The 18246-nt window shown below is 36.7% G+C and overlaps 1 protein-coding gene and 1 long non-coding RNA gene across 12 annotated transcripts in view; one reads left to right on the forward strand and one right to left on the reverse strand.

Moving 5' to 3' along the window:
* lrrc7 (leucine rich repeat containing 7) overlaps positions 1 to 18246 on the forward strand; it is a 136302-nt gene that overhangs the window by 61898 nt on the left and 56158 nt on the right. The gene's annotated exons all lie outside the window — the stretch shown is intronic.
* LOC135718158 (uncharacterized) lies at positions 11863 to 14338 on the reverse strand. 2 transcript variants are annotated; one of them, XR_012336968.1, is made up of 5 exons: positions 13697 to 14338; positions 13285 to 13382; positions 13059 to 13144; positions 12863 to 12968; positions 11863 to 12724 (listed from the first exon to the last, which is right to left on the reverse strand). It is a non-coding gene; the product is annotated as an uncharacterized lncRNA (long non-coding RNA). The 2 variants fall into 2 exon arrangements; XR_010520615.2 differs by having other exon boundaries at positions 12863 to 12978.

Below are 18246 nucleotides of genomic sequence, written 5' to 3' on the forward strand. Positions count from 1 at the left end.
ATAAACATCCTTCCACAGAGCGGAAATGACAACAATTAAGGCTGTGAAAGCATTGAGCAATTTTGTGTGGATGGACAGTGAAGGGACAAGTGACCCTGGACCATAAAGCGACAAAATTTCCCATTTTGGTTGAAGACTGTTGTGGAAATGGACCTTACACAATATATGTTTAGAGAGAAATTATTATAGGACTTTTTATATTGGCAGAGCATTCAACATGTTCCAAGTATTCACAGAAAGTCTCTGTTTTTTAGCTGTTTTTTTTCAACGTTTGTAAGAGATTCTGCTGAAAAGAGTTTAGAGGAACATTACACCAGCAATATCTGATTTTGCAGATAATTTGTTTAATCAACAAATATTAAAATGTTGGTATCCCAGGTGTATAATTTCGGACATGTATCCTTGGAGATCAAAAATATACATTTCTGTCTTGTTTTTTTTTTAGTCAATGTAAATATAGAATCTGATAGTGTGTCGTAGGGATGCTTAACGATTAATCGCGATTAATCTATAGCAGAATAAAAGTTTTTGTTTACATCACATATGTGTGTAAACTGTGTATAATAAATATGTATATATATATATAAATATGCACACATGCATGTATAATTTTAAGAAAACAAATTATATATTAAGTTTTTATATTTATATATAATATAAATTATACATAAATATACAAATGTATATACACATGTAAACATTTCTAAAACATATACATGCATGTGAGTACATTTATTTATACAAAGTTATTATACACAGTTCACACACATATATGATATAAACTAAAACTTTTCGTCTGCTATCGATTAATCACAATTAATCGTTAAGCATCCCTAGTTTGTCGGGGTTGTGCTTGTCCTGACCCTCCTCCGCTGTGATTGAATGGCTTGGTAAAAATTACCATGACAGTACAGTGTTTACCCCAAAGTTTACCCTCATTATAGTCCAACAAGTCCAATAATCAATATAACTATAAGTGTTGTGTGTATCTGTCTGTTTGTTACAGTACCAACACCCTGATGAAGGCCAGTGGGCCGATACGTGTTGGCGTTTTAATGTTTTAGCGCTTGATTATTAATAAAGGCTTTTTAACTTTTGTACCTACTGAGTGCCTGCACTTGGAATTTGTTTTTCCAATTCTTTTTATAGTCCAACAAGTGTTCATGGAATAGATGCTCAGTGCAGAGTTTCAAAAAAAAACCCAGAAGAAAACACCATGACAGCATCTTTGTGGTCCATTTGTAGTGTGCAAGCTTTGCGTAAAATGATGAACTTGAAATATTACACAATGTAACTTGCTGCTCTTTTGTCATGTCAGAGCTTCACAGCCCCAATCCTCATTAACTTTCATTACATGAAAAAGAGTGGCCAGGATTTTTTTTCAAAACCTTGTTTTCGAATAAAGAAAGGTTTGGATGGACAAGGGATTCATTTTCAGGTAAACTGTTCCTTCAATAACCTTTTTACCTGAAAGCACCACTTCACATTAAAATATATATATATATATATATCTTTGTAAGTTAAGTTTAATTTCTATTAACACCATTTCACAAATGGTGGGATGCTCAGTCTTTTGAATGTTTTCCAGCAGAAACATTTAAAAACTTTACTGCTTTCCATTATCTTTATTCTGACTCATGGTTGCACAGAGAGTTCATGCAATCGCTGTATTCCCTGCCTTTGTACACGGTCCATTAACTAGGCACAAGAAAGCCATTGCAATCAGCTTACCGTTTAATTGGTTTTTACTGGGGTTTTTTGTTGCTTTGTTTTTATTTTGAATTTTATGATTAGCATTTAAAGAGGAAAATAAATAGTTGCCAGCTTATGAATGGCTTTCAGTATTACTGGTCGCCTCCATCACGGTGCTGTATAAAGCTGCTGAGATTACTATGCTACTTTTAAACAGATTTTCTGGGTCGATGGCATGTTTGTAAGCCACCGGCACAAATGTTGTTAGCTTATCAGGCCTGAGCTTGGGGCACACAGATGCTGTTTCATATCAAGACCATTGTGGTTTACCATGGATGTGGCCACTGTTGTCTGAATGAGATTATAGGCTATATTTGGCTTTGCCAATTCTTTTCTCTTCCACACAATGCAAACCATTTCTTGGGATCAAACCCACAACCTTTTGCACAACTAATGCAAAGCTCTACCAGCTGAGCTACAGGACGACTACATTACCTGCTCGTTGTAGCGGCAGTGCTTTATTTAAAAGTGGCAAGGTTTTTATTGACTTTAAAAGACTACATTTACATTTATTCTAATCTTTATTGTACAGGCAGTGATTATGGTTTAAGTAGAACACATAGTGATTAGGGTGAAAGTTGTTAGATGTTAAAAAATAGACAACAATTTCATAACCTGGGGGGGGAGTGAAAAGTTGCAGAACTCCAAGGGTGAGCTACCTGTTCTATTTCCTTTCTGTCTTGTCTATAAAAAGCTCTCTCTTTTCTGCTTTGTGTCCTGGATCTGTCTCCATTAGCGCAACTGTCCCCGGGCCCCAAGATCCACATAGGCAGCCAGGACTCCCTTTCATCAAGGTGACCTAAAATACCCACTTGTATAATGCTTAGCCTAAACTTCAAGGTTTTGTGCATATTCTCTTGGTGTTTGGCAGCAAGACGGCAGTCTTTTATCACTGTCATTGTGTCTAAATTGTAGAATAGTTACGTTGGTGTGTTTTGTAGGGTTTGTATCACAAGGAATCAGATTTTTCTTGATATTTTATTATTTTAATCTTTCTCTAAAAAACCCCACTGGTCGTATTTGATGTTTGTTACATTTGTAACATATCACTCAAACAACATCCGCCAAAAAAACAAGAAGAAAAAATAGCAGTTAAAGAAGAATAAAAGCGTCCAGAGGGAGGGTGGAGGATGACGGGCCCATCTGCCCATTCCCTGCATACACAAACTCGCACTTGTGTGTGGCAGTGTGCATTTTTTATAACTTTGCGTGTTGGAAAACACTGCTGTTTGTGCCTTAGAAGGTGTTAAGGAATGCAACATCTGCGACATATGTGTATATCAAGTCTCTTGCAGATGCAAGAGAGCCATACAAAAAATTATAATTATATATACAAGGTATATATAATTAAATACAGTATAAGGTATACCCATCTATTCCCTTGCATAGTAGTGAAAATTGGGGGGGCTATTAGGGTTGGGACATTTCCCTTATTTTTAAATACCAATGTTGACAGGTATGTCTGGGGGTGGCACAGTGGCTCAGTGGTTTGGTGGCTCAGTTGGTAGCATGTGTGGACTGGGACAAAAAATCAGCCATGGCATTTTGGACCAGACCAGCCCCTCATTCGATAACGCACACATTTTCGGTCTTTTTGGTCTCTTGAATGTGTATACCAACCATGACATAAAACAATGTTAAACCTGAGGCTTTGACTCAGATCTGAGGGGGAAGATCTCTCAATAAGTTTTATAAATCATAATTGAGAACAAATTAATTTACTAAAAAGTACCAGAACAGCAAAAAAGTAACCAAAGGTGTGGACGGACTTTGTTAACATGAGAAGGAATTTTTTTATTAAAACTGCAAAATTAACCTAAAGTTAAGTAGTTTGCATCTCTGGGTTTGCTAACTGTCTGTATTTTTTAATATAAGGATGCATTTTCTGTGATTTCAGCTTTTAAACAATATGCATTCATGTGTTAAGCACTATACAAACGCTCAAACTTAGTAAACAGAGACTCCCGCCTTCTTTCATTTAATTGGTTGGAATTCTGCTAAGCTCTGTAATGTGATTGGCTGGAATTCACGTTCGTCTTAACAAAAACTCAATTTCTTTTGTTTGACTGGTTAAAAATCTTGCTGGGGTGTGTAATTCGAATGGTTGGGAGTTGTGTACGACGGCTTCTGTGAACAGAAACTCACGCCTTCTTTCTTTTTGATTTGTCAACATTTTTAAACTGTACAGGTATCTACGTCAGTGAAGAAAATAGCCTATGGTCCACAGAGCGTGTGTCAAGGGCCGGTGGTTACTCTTGCGCTTGTTTTTTTTTTTTGCATTACTTCGGCAGGACCAAAGTGAAAGAGGTTGGTGCTTAACAATGTGATTGGGCCAGCCCTATGTCAATCGGGCCGCTGATCAACTTTCCGGATTTATGTGCCATTCAGAAACAATTAAAAAAGTGTCTGTCAGCCCAAATAGCTCCGCGGTCCACGGGAAAAAATGCCCGGTATGCCAGATGGCCAGTCCAACCATGGTGGGTAGCACTGTTGCCTCACAGCAAGGAGGTCCCCGGTTTGAGCCCCGGCTAGGTCTGGTCGCTGTTCTGTGTGGAGTTTGCATGTTCTCCCTGTGTCTGCATAGGTTTACTCTGGGTACACTGGATTACTCCCACAGGACAAAAACATGCAAGGAATTGGAGATACCAAGAAATTGCCCCTCAACCAACCTGTGTATGGATTAACTTGCCTGAATCAACTTATGTATGAATTACCCAGTTCTCGCCATGAATAAAGCCATATAAGCTGGAATGGCATGAAGAATAAATAACGAAATAATATGAACTCTTTATGTGCAAATGTGTACTTTACTTATTAAAAGGATACTGCCTCGACTGCGAGGGACCATTATTTTAATGTATCAACAAACCATGACCGTGTGACCATGGCACTCTTTTCCATTAAATTGCCTCTACTGGCTTATGACTACATACTGTACTAAATTTCAAGTAACTCCTTTTAAAGGGGAAATACCATGAAAATCTGACTTTTTCCATGTTTTAGTGCTATAATTGGGTCCCCAGTGCTTCTATCAACCTAGAAAATGTGAAAAAGATCAACTCAGTCAGTAACTTAGTTTTGGTAAATCATTCTATGCAAGCATATGAAAAAATAGGTAATTGAGATTTGGCTCCCCTTGTGATGTCAGAAGGGTATAATACCGCCCCTTAACCAAAGCACTACCATTTAGTGCAGAGGTTAACTCATTTGCATTTAAAAGGCCCAAAAAACGGCCCATTTTTGCTTACACCTACAAAGTGGCAATTTTAACATGCTATAATAAATGATCTGTGGGGTATTTTGAGCTAGAACTTCACATATGTATTCTGGGGACACCAAAGATTTATTTTACATCTTAAAAAGTCTTGTAAAATGTCCCCTTTAAATTTTTGTAATCATGAGACCAGAAAGCCAGGTCAAAAATGTCCCTTTTTAGCGTTAAAGAACTTGGATAAACACATTATAGTACATGTCCTCATGTTTTATTTTCATACCAGCAAACTTTTAATAATTACTGCACACCTTAAACTGGGCCATGCTTCTTTGACTTAGATTTTAGTGCATGCAGAGAAACATCTCAAAATGAGCACACATTTTTAATGCAAAACTCACAGTTTGGCAAACATTCACAGTACAATTCGCAGTGATCCATTTGTTCATTACACTGTTTAAAATGTAGCTCAGTTTGTGTACATTTCATCCAGATAAGTTTGTCTTAATGTAATTGATTGTACTTTGTAGTAAAAAAGTAAAAATGATGCCTTGCCAGCGAATCATTAATTGATTCTGAATTTAAAGCTGTAGCTTTCTATTTGCACCGCTCTGGGAAGGATTTCTTCAAAAGTCCCTGGGGCATATTTGTTTTCCTGCATGTCTTCTGCCTCTGATTATTGGAGAAAGCTGCAGTGTCTGCCAAATAGCCGTACCTCATGCTGAGGCAGCAGAGCGGCTGCTCCTGAGCAGTCATGGTCATTGAGGAAGAGAACTGGGACTGAGCCAAACGGAGGCAAGGCAGGTTGTCTGATCATCACAGCAGTTGTGTCAAAACGGTCATCTGCTATTATGTACAGCAAACATATATAACATATACAAAACATTGAAACATTTTCTGTTTGCTTTGGGTGACCCTTTTGGTTATTTCACTCAATGGTGTTCAAAGCTTAGACTTTTTGAGAGAAACTTCTGTTGAATCAATTGCACTAAAATGCTTTCGGTTACCTACTCCATTAAAACTCCCACTTCTTTATCTTTTTGGTGAAGTGAATAAATTGAATGTGCTTGTCATAAGAGCAATGGAGCCACAATCAGTACCAACCAAAATTTACATGTGCCAGTCTCCCTATCACCATTTTGGCTTCATCTCATGTTCATTTTCTCTTCAGTGGCCTTCCGGTCACAGTCTGTCAAATTACCTCAGGGTTTGCTGTACCTTAAAGGAGCACACCCACATTTTGGGAATTTAGCTTATTCACAATATCCCCCATAGTTAGATAAGTCCATAAATACCTTTATCATCTCCGTGGGTGAGGTAACTCTGTTTGATGCAGCCACCGCTAGCTTAGCTTAGCACGACGACTGGAAGTGAATGGCTCCAGCTAGCAAACTGCTTCCAATAATTGACAAAATAACATGAACATTTTCCAATTTATTTGTTGTGATTTGTATAGTCATACCGTGTACAAAAACAAGGCCATATGAGACACAGCCATCCTTTAACAGTATACATACTGGGAACTATATTCTCAAGGCGAAGCACTGCTACTTGGGCGGAGTGATTTGCACAACTCAGACCGAACTTTCTGCTCCTCACCAGGGGGCTTCTTGAGTGCTGCGAACAAATCACTTCGCCCAAGTAGCAGTGCTTTACCTTCTGAAAATATAGTTCCTAGTATGTATACTGTTAAAAGATGGCTGTGTCTCATATGACCTTGTTATTTTTACACGGTGTTACTATACAAATCACATGTTTTTTTTAAATTTGCGTTAATTTGTCCCTTATTGGGAGCAGTTTGCTAGCTGGGGCCCCTCACTTCTTGTCTTTGTGCTAAGCTAAGCTAGCAGGGGCTGCGTCAGGCAGAGTTACAGCACACACGGAGATGGGAAAGGACTTATCTAACTCTGGGGGATACGCTAAATTCCCAAAATGTGGGTGTGTTCCTTTAAAGGCACACCATGTAACTTTTTGGCCACTTGGGGGTGCTAGACATGTTTTTTTAATGTCTAGCGCCCCTAGAGGCCATAAGCGCCACAGCACTGTCGCAAAGGAAAAGAAAACAACTCTTTAGGTCACAAAGTGTGCCTTCCAGCATGTCATGTGTCATATAATATAATTTCATGGGTTTTATTTTTTGAAACGGCAAAAGATCGTGTAGCTCATGTTAACAAGCCAGTTGTAACGGTGTTCGCTTGGTTAAAGTTTATATTTAAAAAATTGCCTTGAAGGAGAATTGAACCCCAGATCGCCCGTATCGTAGGTCCATGACGCCACCACGGCACCACAATGTCACGTGAAATAAGTTTCTCTCTAAACTCTCCAAGTATCCTCCAGTAAAATTCACGTAAAAATGACTCATAAAAGCACTTATGCAAGCATTATAACATTACTTACTAGTACAAAAGCATGAGGGCCAAGTAACCATCGCTCAGAAACCCGTCCTCCTTCTTTAGTTCATGCCAGCGAGCGAACGCTGACCCAATATAATTAATCCTCGTCCTTCTTTTTATTCTGTCACTCTCCTATTTTCTCTTTCTGGTCTCCTCCGACAAAACCTTGGGTTTCGTTTTCTTAGTTGCTGCTTCGGCCATGACAAAAACATCAGGAAAATAAATAGTTGCACTCTCACGTCCGAATTTGAGGAAGTGGAGAAAGTGACGTATGCCGTAAAGCAGATTTTTTTAGTTTTTTGTTTTGTGCTCGGGTTACTACCCGAAACCCCAAGTTTAAAAGTAAGAGTAAAAGCGATACGGGGTGTCAAGCTATGGTGGACATGTCATTCAACCTATTTTAAGTCGATGTACCATCACAAAGGTCTTGAAAATATATTATGAAGGTTGAAAAATTACAAAGTGTCACTTTAATGGATTCATTTATTAACACTGATTAATTTGTTATATAAAAATTGATTGACAAATTCAAATATTGTTGAACAATTTGGGATAATGTAAGTACACATGTTAACAGAATGTATAACATTATGCTAGTGATTTTTTGTAATCTTACACAATATGCCTTTAATTTATTCTGAAACTAGAACATAGTTGTTTTGAGTTAGAACTTTCTTGTATTTTTAACAAGCAATTCAACAATTTGCAAACCGAAGATCTATAAGATAGGGAAGCCATGTTTTAGGAGTAACTGTCTTCTGTTGTGATGTACAGATGTGCTCTTGTTATCATCTGTTGTCCCTTGAGCTTAGTTGACCCGAGGCACAATTCCCATGAGATTAATATCACTCTCATCCATGATAACTGAACCTGTGTACAGACTCACCAGTGCTAAAGATCAGAAACTGAACAAAAGCAATTAAATGTAGTAGGCCTATATTAACAATTATATACACAGTATACATAGAGGATATTTATGATTTTAATCAAATGCTGTCAACATTTGTTTAATGTGATATGAATTCTGATAACTAACCATTTGATGTGCTGACTCTGACTGTGAGGACCATGTTAAACCATTACAAAAATAAATATGTAGAAATAGTTTCCTAGGAAACAGGTTTTTATCTGTTACAAACAATATGTGTCAGTCTTGCCGCATGTGGCACTGAGAAGCTGTTGTGAGATAAACATGCATTTTTAATGACCATATACAACGTTCTGCTTTTATTTCCTTTGAGAGCACCTTTATTTCTAGCTTGAGTCAAATTAATAACCTTTATAAGACTTTTTCGGTTGGATAAATTTAACATCATTCATGGGCTGAGGATTGACACCGATAGCATTTCATCTTATGGCGACTCAGCTCTCTGTAGATTTCATATTTTGCAATCTTGCTACACCAAAAAGTCAGTATAAAGACATTCAGAGTAGGAAGAGGCAGTGAAATATTGAAGATGTCTCTATGTGAGCTGACTGCAAGACAGAAATTAAGCCATTTTGCTAGAGCAGAGCTGGGAACTTGTGAATGTGTCCTCTCGCCTTTGCGGCTCTTGCGTCATGCAGTTTCCATAGCACCCTGAGCAGAACTGAACTCATGTAGTCTGGCTTTCCTATTGAATGCAAAGGTTGTGTTGGATTAAGATAAATGGATTTTGTGGAAACAGTAGGCAAATAATCTTATGGTTATGGGATGTTGTATCTGATATGATAGTTTTTTTTCTTCATATTTATGTTTAGAGAAGATACAGATCTGAATTGGTGAATGTCACATAGGTATTAGAGCCTAATACCTATAAAATCTCTGAATGCATTAACTACATGCATTTTTTTATTTAGATAGACTAAAGAAGATGAGACCATTATAAAATGATATTCTTAGAAAATGCATTTCTTTGTGAAGTACACTATTATAAATACAGTACATGTGCTTGAAAGGTTCTTCACAGCGATACCATAGAAGAACCTTTCAAACCTTTAAAGAACAATCCCTTTTATAAAGTTTTTTAGAACCCTTTTTTCACCTTAAAGAACCTTTTGTGAAATGGTTCTTCAGATGTTAAAGGTGCTTTACAGAACCATTTAGACAGGAAAGGTTCTTCAATGGCATCGTGAAGCACCTTTATTGTTTATGTACTGTGCTGTAATGTGCTGGTGTGCAGAGCTGGGTATTAACTGATTACAAGTTATCTGGATTATGTAATCAGATTCCAAAAATCAAGTACTTTTAATTAAACTAGATTACATTTTTAAATATTTAAAATTACTATTTTATTCCATTACATGGTGTAATGATTGTTTTGTGGACTTTTAGTTTGTATTTTGAGTTCCTGTTTCCTGTCACAGGCCTGTAGTTCTTTTGTCCACTGGTTACGTTCTTAATTGTCTCCCCAAGTGTGTGTCTTGTTACCTTGTTAACCAGGGCTGCGTCCGAAGGCTTAGGCAGCTGACTTGTTGCCTTGCTGCCTCATGAGGCAATAGGTTTGTTCAACTTCATGCGGCGCTGCGCAGACCGATAGGTGGCTGACTTGAAGCAGTGCATGCCGGTTAGAAATTTTGTCCAACTTGAGCTGCCGCTGAAGGCATGTGACTGTGATGTGTGCTATCAAAGTACCGCTACTATCAAAGTACTTTTTTTGTTTTTTGACCAATTCACCATCTAATTCACTTAATTCGCAAAAAAAAAAAAAAATGAAACATGGCCCACACGTCACTACGGCAAGCAGCAGTTGTCTGACCTGACGATTCAATGAAGCGCCATTTCTCAATCTGAAGGCTGCGTCCTGCGGAGGTCGCATATGCATGCTGCATACTTTATCAAGCCTGGTTTGTTTAAGTTAACTGAGCATTACATTCACAAGTCACAAGCATATTACAACAATTTACGATTAAATAAGAATAACAGTCAATTTTATAATTGTTAATATTCTAAAATAAGACACTGTAGATGATGTATGCAGCCTACAAATGCAACCTCCAGAGGCTGCAGCCTTAAGATTAAGAAACAGCTAAGGCAGGGGTGGGGAATCCTGGTTAATGAGGGCCACTGTCCTGCAGAGTTTAATTCCAACCCTAATTAAACACACCTGAAAAATCTAATTCAAGTCTTCAGGATTACTTGGAAATGAAATGCAGGTGTGTTTGGTTAGGGTTGGAACCAAACTCTGCAGGACAGTGGCCCTCCAGGATCCAGGGTTCCCCACTTCTGAGCTAAGGTATCTTAGAAGTCAGGAAGTAAACCTAACATTGGATTCGGATATGCCTTTATGCCTTGGAATGCTGCCTCCGAAGGCAGCATTTTCGAGCTTTTAATTTGGACGCAGCCTATATTTCCCTAGGCTGTGTTCGAAATAGCCTCGTATACCCTTGAATAGTGCACTGTCCAAATTCATAGTGGACATTATTGAGTGCACTTACAATGCACCGCAATAATGAGTGTTCAACCAATGTACACTCAAAGATAGCCGCTACTCGTCCACTGAGGCTCGCACTGAATTAATTCTCTTTGTTTTTCATTATTAAATCTCTAATTGCATTTGGATACGCTGCCCTTGCCTCCCTTTGTGGTTCTATCATTATACATGGATTAAGTTACATGTATTACTTATTTTTTATATTTTCATTTACTTTTTAAAATCTTTATATTTTTTCATAAGCTTACAAAATTGGAATATATAAATATGTGAGCAAGCTGATCCACAAGGGCAGCCCTAACGTGTTTTATATGTGTATTCCAATGTCCAATGTTCATCTTTACATAGGCTACTGTATATAGCATTGTAAAGGTCAAAGGATTTAGAGTAATACATTTGAGACATTTTGATATATTCTCCAGTGTTTACATCAGATTTTATACAGATTATTTATATCCATCATTGTTGTTTTCTAATAAAATATCCACACAGCACAGTGTTACTGGTAAAACAGAGTAAAATCTTATCTGAATCGTATGTATAAAATTAGCACACACATACATTTTTCTTATTTCAAAAGCAGGTGATAAGTTTAGCCTTTAACAACTTTATGTTATTTTGAGGTTAAGTTTAGCTCATGCATCTGTAATCCAGTACCGCAAACTGTCATCACCATTAACTATTGGCAAAACATTATTGATCTGCCTATATTGCTATATTCAGCCCAACAATAGAGAAAGATCTCTATTTGGCCATTAGTATGAATTACTTCTGTGATCATTTCACAACAATTGTCGGTACTTTTGTATGGAAAACACTTGGTATCTATTATGCTTTTAACTGCCTTTGTGCATTTGTGTAGTATTTTAAAATGTAATAAAACACGCTATGTAACTAAATCTATTCATGATCATGTTAACATTGAGTAGTGATTGGAGCATAGCAATGACCTTTTCTGGAATGTTGCTATTGTTTCATTTACTTTTATTTTTAATATACATACTTAAAATATAGTGCATATATACACAGCAAAATCACTGGTGTTAAAATAACACCCAGGGTGTCAAATTTAACACTGAAAAAGTGTGTATATGTGTCCACACTACACTGTGTTAATTTAGTCAAAAGTGTAGTGTTAATTTAACAACACTCATTATATGTTAATTTAACACTCAATATTGTTAAATTTTACACTTTGTTCAACACTATTCATTGTTGTTTCCACACTACACTGGTGTTGGCACAGAAATACAGTGTTAAAAATTAACACTCCTAATTTAAGGTCAACACCAGTGTAATGTGAATTCAACAATGTTAAGTGTTAAAATACGGATTAATAGCCACTTTTGTTAATAATGGGTTGTTTCTATAAAAGACAAATGACAAGAAATATTGCAAAACCTCTTTTTATTAAAGTACATCACATTTAATATTTACATTGATACACACAACACTTTGCATTTAACACTGCTTATTTAAATACCTCAGCTACAATTAGAATACAGAATACAGTATGGAATAATGAAAGTTATCTTATACCACAGCGCAGTGACATGAAAACCACTTATTATAAGGTCTTTAATATATCAAATGAGGGTTTAAAAAAAATTAGCCACCCTACTCAAAACTTGAACATTAAAATACACTGCAATTACCTTACTGGCAGGCAGAAATGCTTATCCTTCACAATACTAAAGATTTATCCATAACAAAACAGACATTTCAATTCAAAAGACGTTTCATTTTCCTTAAATACGTTCCAACCTGGTATTTAGTTCTGTAGTTGTTTTACTCATGATGTAGTGGAAGGCTGCATCAGTGGTCTTCATCATGGAGGGAATGGCTTTTTGGTCCAGAATGATGCAAAAATTCTGGATGCAACTTCTGTTCCCAACGCAGTGCAGGCAGGGCTGTGCTGATTCATTCCCCTCAAAGCATGGATTGATGCTCATCACCTAAGTGTTTTAAAAGAGTGTATTTGATGAATGTATTTGATGTGTATTTATGAACTTGTATGTATTTACATGGGGTGAACAATGCAAGCAAACTAACTGCTGAATAAATAACTAGAACAAAATACTAAAAAAACTTACATAGCACAATCAGTAGCTTCAGTTGCACAATGACCCTCTTTCTTCTTTCTTCCTTTCACAAATGAAAGGCAAGAGGTGAATGAGCCAGGGAAGAGCTGCCACATCACTTTCCCGTCCTAGCAAAACAGAATTTAAACACCATGAGTATACAGTTAAACTTTAAAACCGTAAAAGTAGCAAACCCATGTACACTTACCATATTTAAACTCCTGTTGACCAGACAGAGGGTCATCCATATTGTTGTATGTTGGCTATTTTGCAATACATCACCTCAGCATATTTCTGCAGATTTTCAAAGACAAAAAGAGTCAAGAAAATACCAAAAAGGGTGCAGTTTTAACCGTTATTTGAATCAAAATCATCTCAGTATAATAAATCATGTTAGAGACAGTGTACAGTACTAATGTACTGTGTGTACTCACATAACTAGTTGGTAAGCTCTTATCCTCCAAACTGGGTTAAGGAATAACAGTTCCAGAATTCATGGGTATGCCGTATTCAAATGTAGTCTGGTAGGGTCCTATCACAAAAATGACAATAAAGACTCTGAAAACTCAACATTCTTTTTATATTAAAAACAGCACTCAAGACAATATGAATCTTCATTTATACATTTTCAAAATAGTAATCAATTTGATTGCTATTTAATATGACATCAATAGCAAAACGATGTATGAGAAGATAATATTTTTATTAAAGTTGGCAGCAGGTCATGTGAGTTTCTTTCCAGATTAATAATAATAATATGTACAAAACTACATATACTAAAAAGATTGGTTAACTGTTCAGTTATGTCAAATAAAATGATTTATATGTATAAATATATAAACTTACCTTCTGTAATGAATTTATATAAGTATTAGCAGTTGTTTCTCATTGGAAGTCATCCATGTCAGGTCTTCTTTAATAAACTGCCCTAAAAACAGCATCTCTTCTGAATGATTTGAAGCACTCAGTGTGAACTTTCACCAAACTAGCATCTATAATGACAGAAAAAAACAAATGTTCGCCATACACGTTTTACACTTTCGTAGCTATGTATTTGCCATTTGCATCTGTCTGACATCTAGCGCCACGAAAAGCTTACAACACACAATGCATCCAATCTGTGCATACAAATGATGATATATTGTGAGGTTTTGGTCAAATTTATTGTTGGTTTGGCGATATTTCCCCTGTTTGCATACATCTTAGAAAAACACATGACGATGCGGTTGCGGTTTTCTCCGTGTTTTTCAGTAATTTGAATAATTAACCGATATCCGTGCACTCACGTGCATGTAAACGACCTCGTTAACTCACGGTATCTAGCCTATATGATTACCTCATAACGAGCATCATATGGTGAATAAACGAGCTTTCATTTAACTTAATTTCATACCTTCAATTTGTAGTGCATGTCGCGTTTTATCATGGTTCAATTCTTTCGTTCATATCTCCTGTTAATATTATCCTTCTTGGTTTTAAACTTTTAGCTAGCAGTTGAACTTTATACTAAACTAACAAGGGAACAACGTAACACAAGGTAGCTTTGATTAAACTGAACCAAATAACGAACAAAGGGGAAATAAAATGGGAAAAATATCTTATTTAGGTTTTTTGGCATATTACTGCGTAGAGTCAGACAGAGAAATAACAGTTTAATTTAGCTAAACCATGTGAATATTATGAGACTGATTTACCTGATCTATTCAGTCCTCCTGTGAAAGAAAATGGCGGTAAAATCCCTGACAGGATATGTTTAGTGGAGGCGTGGCTTGATTTACACCGCTCAGAGTGAAATCTGGGGCACGTTCAATCTCACACCGGTGCGCAACGTTTTGCTACGGTTTCCGGGTTGAACGATATGTTTCCTTGAAACGGTGTGCAACGGAATCCAACAGGTTTTAGAAGCGTTTTCTCTTGTTTGGTGGGTGTGTCAGAAATGTCGGCCCAATCAGCGGCAAGATGTATAAAACCACGCGATAGTAAAGAGACAGCTCGCTCAATGGGTTCAAGTTGGAATGTTGTCTTTCATTCTGGACGGCAAGGTCAGTGACTGTAACATCGAGGGCATTTTACAGTATTAAACACACATTTATAACGATTTCATCAGGCTTCAGAAACATTTAAAAAAGAACACAAAGAATGGCCTCTCAGCTACCGTAGTTGCAACTCTTGCGTCATCACAACAGGGTGTTCAATGCATCACCGTTTCTGTTTAATAAACGTTGTGCAACGTTCTGTCGGGGCTGAACGCAGCCCTGATAACACCCTTGTTTTACACTGACACTGTCCTGAATATAACACTGGCCTAGCAATGGCAGTGTTATTTTATTACCAGATAGTGTTAAAACAGCATCAACACTGTGTATTTAACACCATCCCTGAAAATTTAACACTGGTGATTTTGCTGTGTAAGACACCTAACCCCAGCTGCTCCTGACGAGCTGGCTGGCGCCTTGCATGGCTGACACCGCCGTCGGTGTATGAATGGGTGAATGTGAGGCTAATTGTAAAGCGCTTTGGATGGCCGTAGGTCTGTTAAAAGCGCTATATAAATGCAGTCCATTTACCATTTACCACTACAGTAACCACGTTTTTTTTTTTTTACTGTAGTAAAACCATGGTTAATTTTCGTAAGTACATTTCGTAATACAAACTATGTAAAATCAAAGAGATTGTGTTACTTTTTCCCCTTTTGCTGTGTATTGTAGTTTATAATCAGTAGCGGATTACAATTCCCAAGTAATCTACTCACCTCTGCAGGTTTGTGTCAGTAGGTCCATTCAAATGGTGTAAAGCAGCATGTAACATGTATCCTGCTCTCCATGCTTCCCTCAACCAGAATTGTGGCATGTGTGTACAGTACCCACAGTAAACTGACAAACACATGAAACAGTGGATGATTACAGTAATTCATTTATCTAATGTAGCAATCAGCCAAACATTTCCTCCTGAGGAATAATAATCCTTGTGATGAGAGTGGTGTGCTTCCAATTCTGTCAATTAATAAACTAAACTAGTCAAATAAAATGATTAGCTGTCTTGTTGTCACTTTTTTATATAAATTGAAAGATTATTTGAAATGGACACAAAATAGCACATTGTTTTAAAAATGTGCACTGTTAGAAAAATTGTCAAAATAGATATTCGTATACATTTAGTACCAATATGTACCTTTGAGATTATATGTATCTTTGAGGTACTAAGGAACTTTCTATGGTACCAATATCTGAGGTAACTCATATGAACAAAGTTGTACTTTTTGAAAGGGTAGCTCCAGTGTACATATTCTGCTTACACATTAAAAGTGTGAAATATCAAAAATCATACCGTGACACACTGTGGATCTGTAGCATGACATTCAGTACTATATATATATGCTGCCCTGTCACAAAAGTTTTAATGCATATAAGAACTTTAATATGCATGTTCTGAGGTTAAATAATTAAAACATCTGCAAATTCATTCATGCTTTAGTTATTTTAGCTTTTAACTTTTATCATTCTGCTTTTTTATTATCTTGTATAGAAGCCATACAAATGGTGAGAGTTCACATACAAGTGAATCAGTTGAGAAAAATCTACTATCTCATCTAAGAGGTTTTTATTTTCTTGTGGGTGAACATGACTTTATCTTATCATTACGATCATCTTTCTTTCACTCTCACTCTCTCTCTCTCTCTCTAAAGAAAAAAAAACTATTATCTAGAGCAGTTGTTTTGCTATCTCACAATCCCCATGGAAGCAGTTTTTTATTCTTTTAAATGGTTGCTGATAGTTCTCTGCATGTGGCATTTATTTACAAAGAAATGCTTTTACGTTTTGAACCTTAATGGAGTGCCTGAGACAACAGATACAGCATTTATTTATATGGTATTTGGAGTGCTTGTGAGAAATAAGTTCAGGATATCCTCTTTTTCTGTTGAAATCTGATTCACTGCTTCATAGAATCTCACTCGTGATGTCTGAAATCTTTTCTGTTTAACTTCAATTTCACCTTCTTGCATCATTCTGGTCAATTTGTTTTATTACTATACAGAACAGCACATCATCAAGTATTTGACTGAATGTCCGTACACATCCTTCTTGAAGAAAGTCTTTGCACATGCAGCAGGCTTATATTTGGTTACCGGGTCTGTCAAAAAATGCCAGCCTTAAATTTTCACTCTCTGACACTGAATTTTCAATTTCCTGGAATCCTTTGTGTAGCAGTTCATCCAAATCCACTGCTTTTCTTTGTTGAGTGGAAGATGTTTTAATTATCTGTGATACATTTGCATTTGCAAGAGACAAAAGAACTCTGTATTAGCACAGCTTGTTTTTCTTTTCAGACGTTATTCCCTAATGCCCTCTCAGAAATTGTTTTAGCGGCACATTTGCAACCCTGCATGGAGAACATTATGATGCGCGCTGTGTCTCTTCTTTCACTTTGGCTTCTTGTCAGGACAGAGACAGCGGAGACATATCTTATCACGGTTGATTGATAAAAGCAATTTTGTGTTATACTGTTTCCTTTTTCTTTGACTGATATTTGTGATTGACTCCCAGAAGGATTTCTTTCATGGGTGTCAATTGAGCTTTCACGATAAACCAAATCAGATAAACTGCTTTGATTTACGACACAGGTTAAGGCTCGCTAACGGCATTGAAGTTAAAAGCGTTAACTCTTTATGTTATATTGTCTTATGGAGCACAGATTATGTTATCAGGAAGGTTATGAGGCTTGTCTCACGGTTTAGATGAAGGGGCGGCGTTAAATTCTGTGTTGTGAAGTTTTTATGAGGGCTTTGGTATGGTCTACCATCTTTTCTGCCCCTTTTGCAATTAAAACACTTTGTGCAGCTGGATAAGCAATTTAGGTTATGTCCAGACAGGACACGATTGGGATTTTCCTCTATGAAGTACCTTTCAAGTTGTTATGAAATCCTTTTTACAGGTTCTGCTAATTTACATCTTACATACAGTTTTACACACATTTTTAATACAGCTATGAATATAATATCCTACTGATGATTTATCATACAGATTGTATTTGTAAAATTCATCTTTTGTGCACACATATAAGGTCAAGTTTGCAGTTCAACCACAAAAAAATAAATGCACACCACACAAATCCGAAAATAAATCTTTTATACAAGTTCTCAACACAGGTGATGTTTTAAATGGCTCTTCATCAGACAATTCACAAAATGTCACAGATCCTTTAATACTCCAAAAACATATCACATGATCAACCACATGATCACTGTGTCCAAAGTGTCAATCCAATACGTTTCTCATTTTTAAGGAAATTATTGGTATCACCCCCTATTTTTTAGTTTGCTAGTGTAGAAACCAAATGTCTTAACTATTAAAAAGTGTGTTGCGGACTTCTAGAGTCATGACGCATTACTACGTACA

This window comes from Paramisgurnus dabryanus, chromosome 7 (assembly GCF_030506205.2).
Source record: "Paramisgurnus dabryanus chromosome 7, PD_genome_1.1, whole genome shotgun sequence".
Taxonomy (NCBI): Eukaryota; Metazoa; Chordata; class Actinopteri; order Cypriniformes; family Cobitidae; genus Paramisgurnus; species Paramisgurnus dabryanus.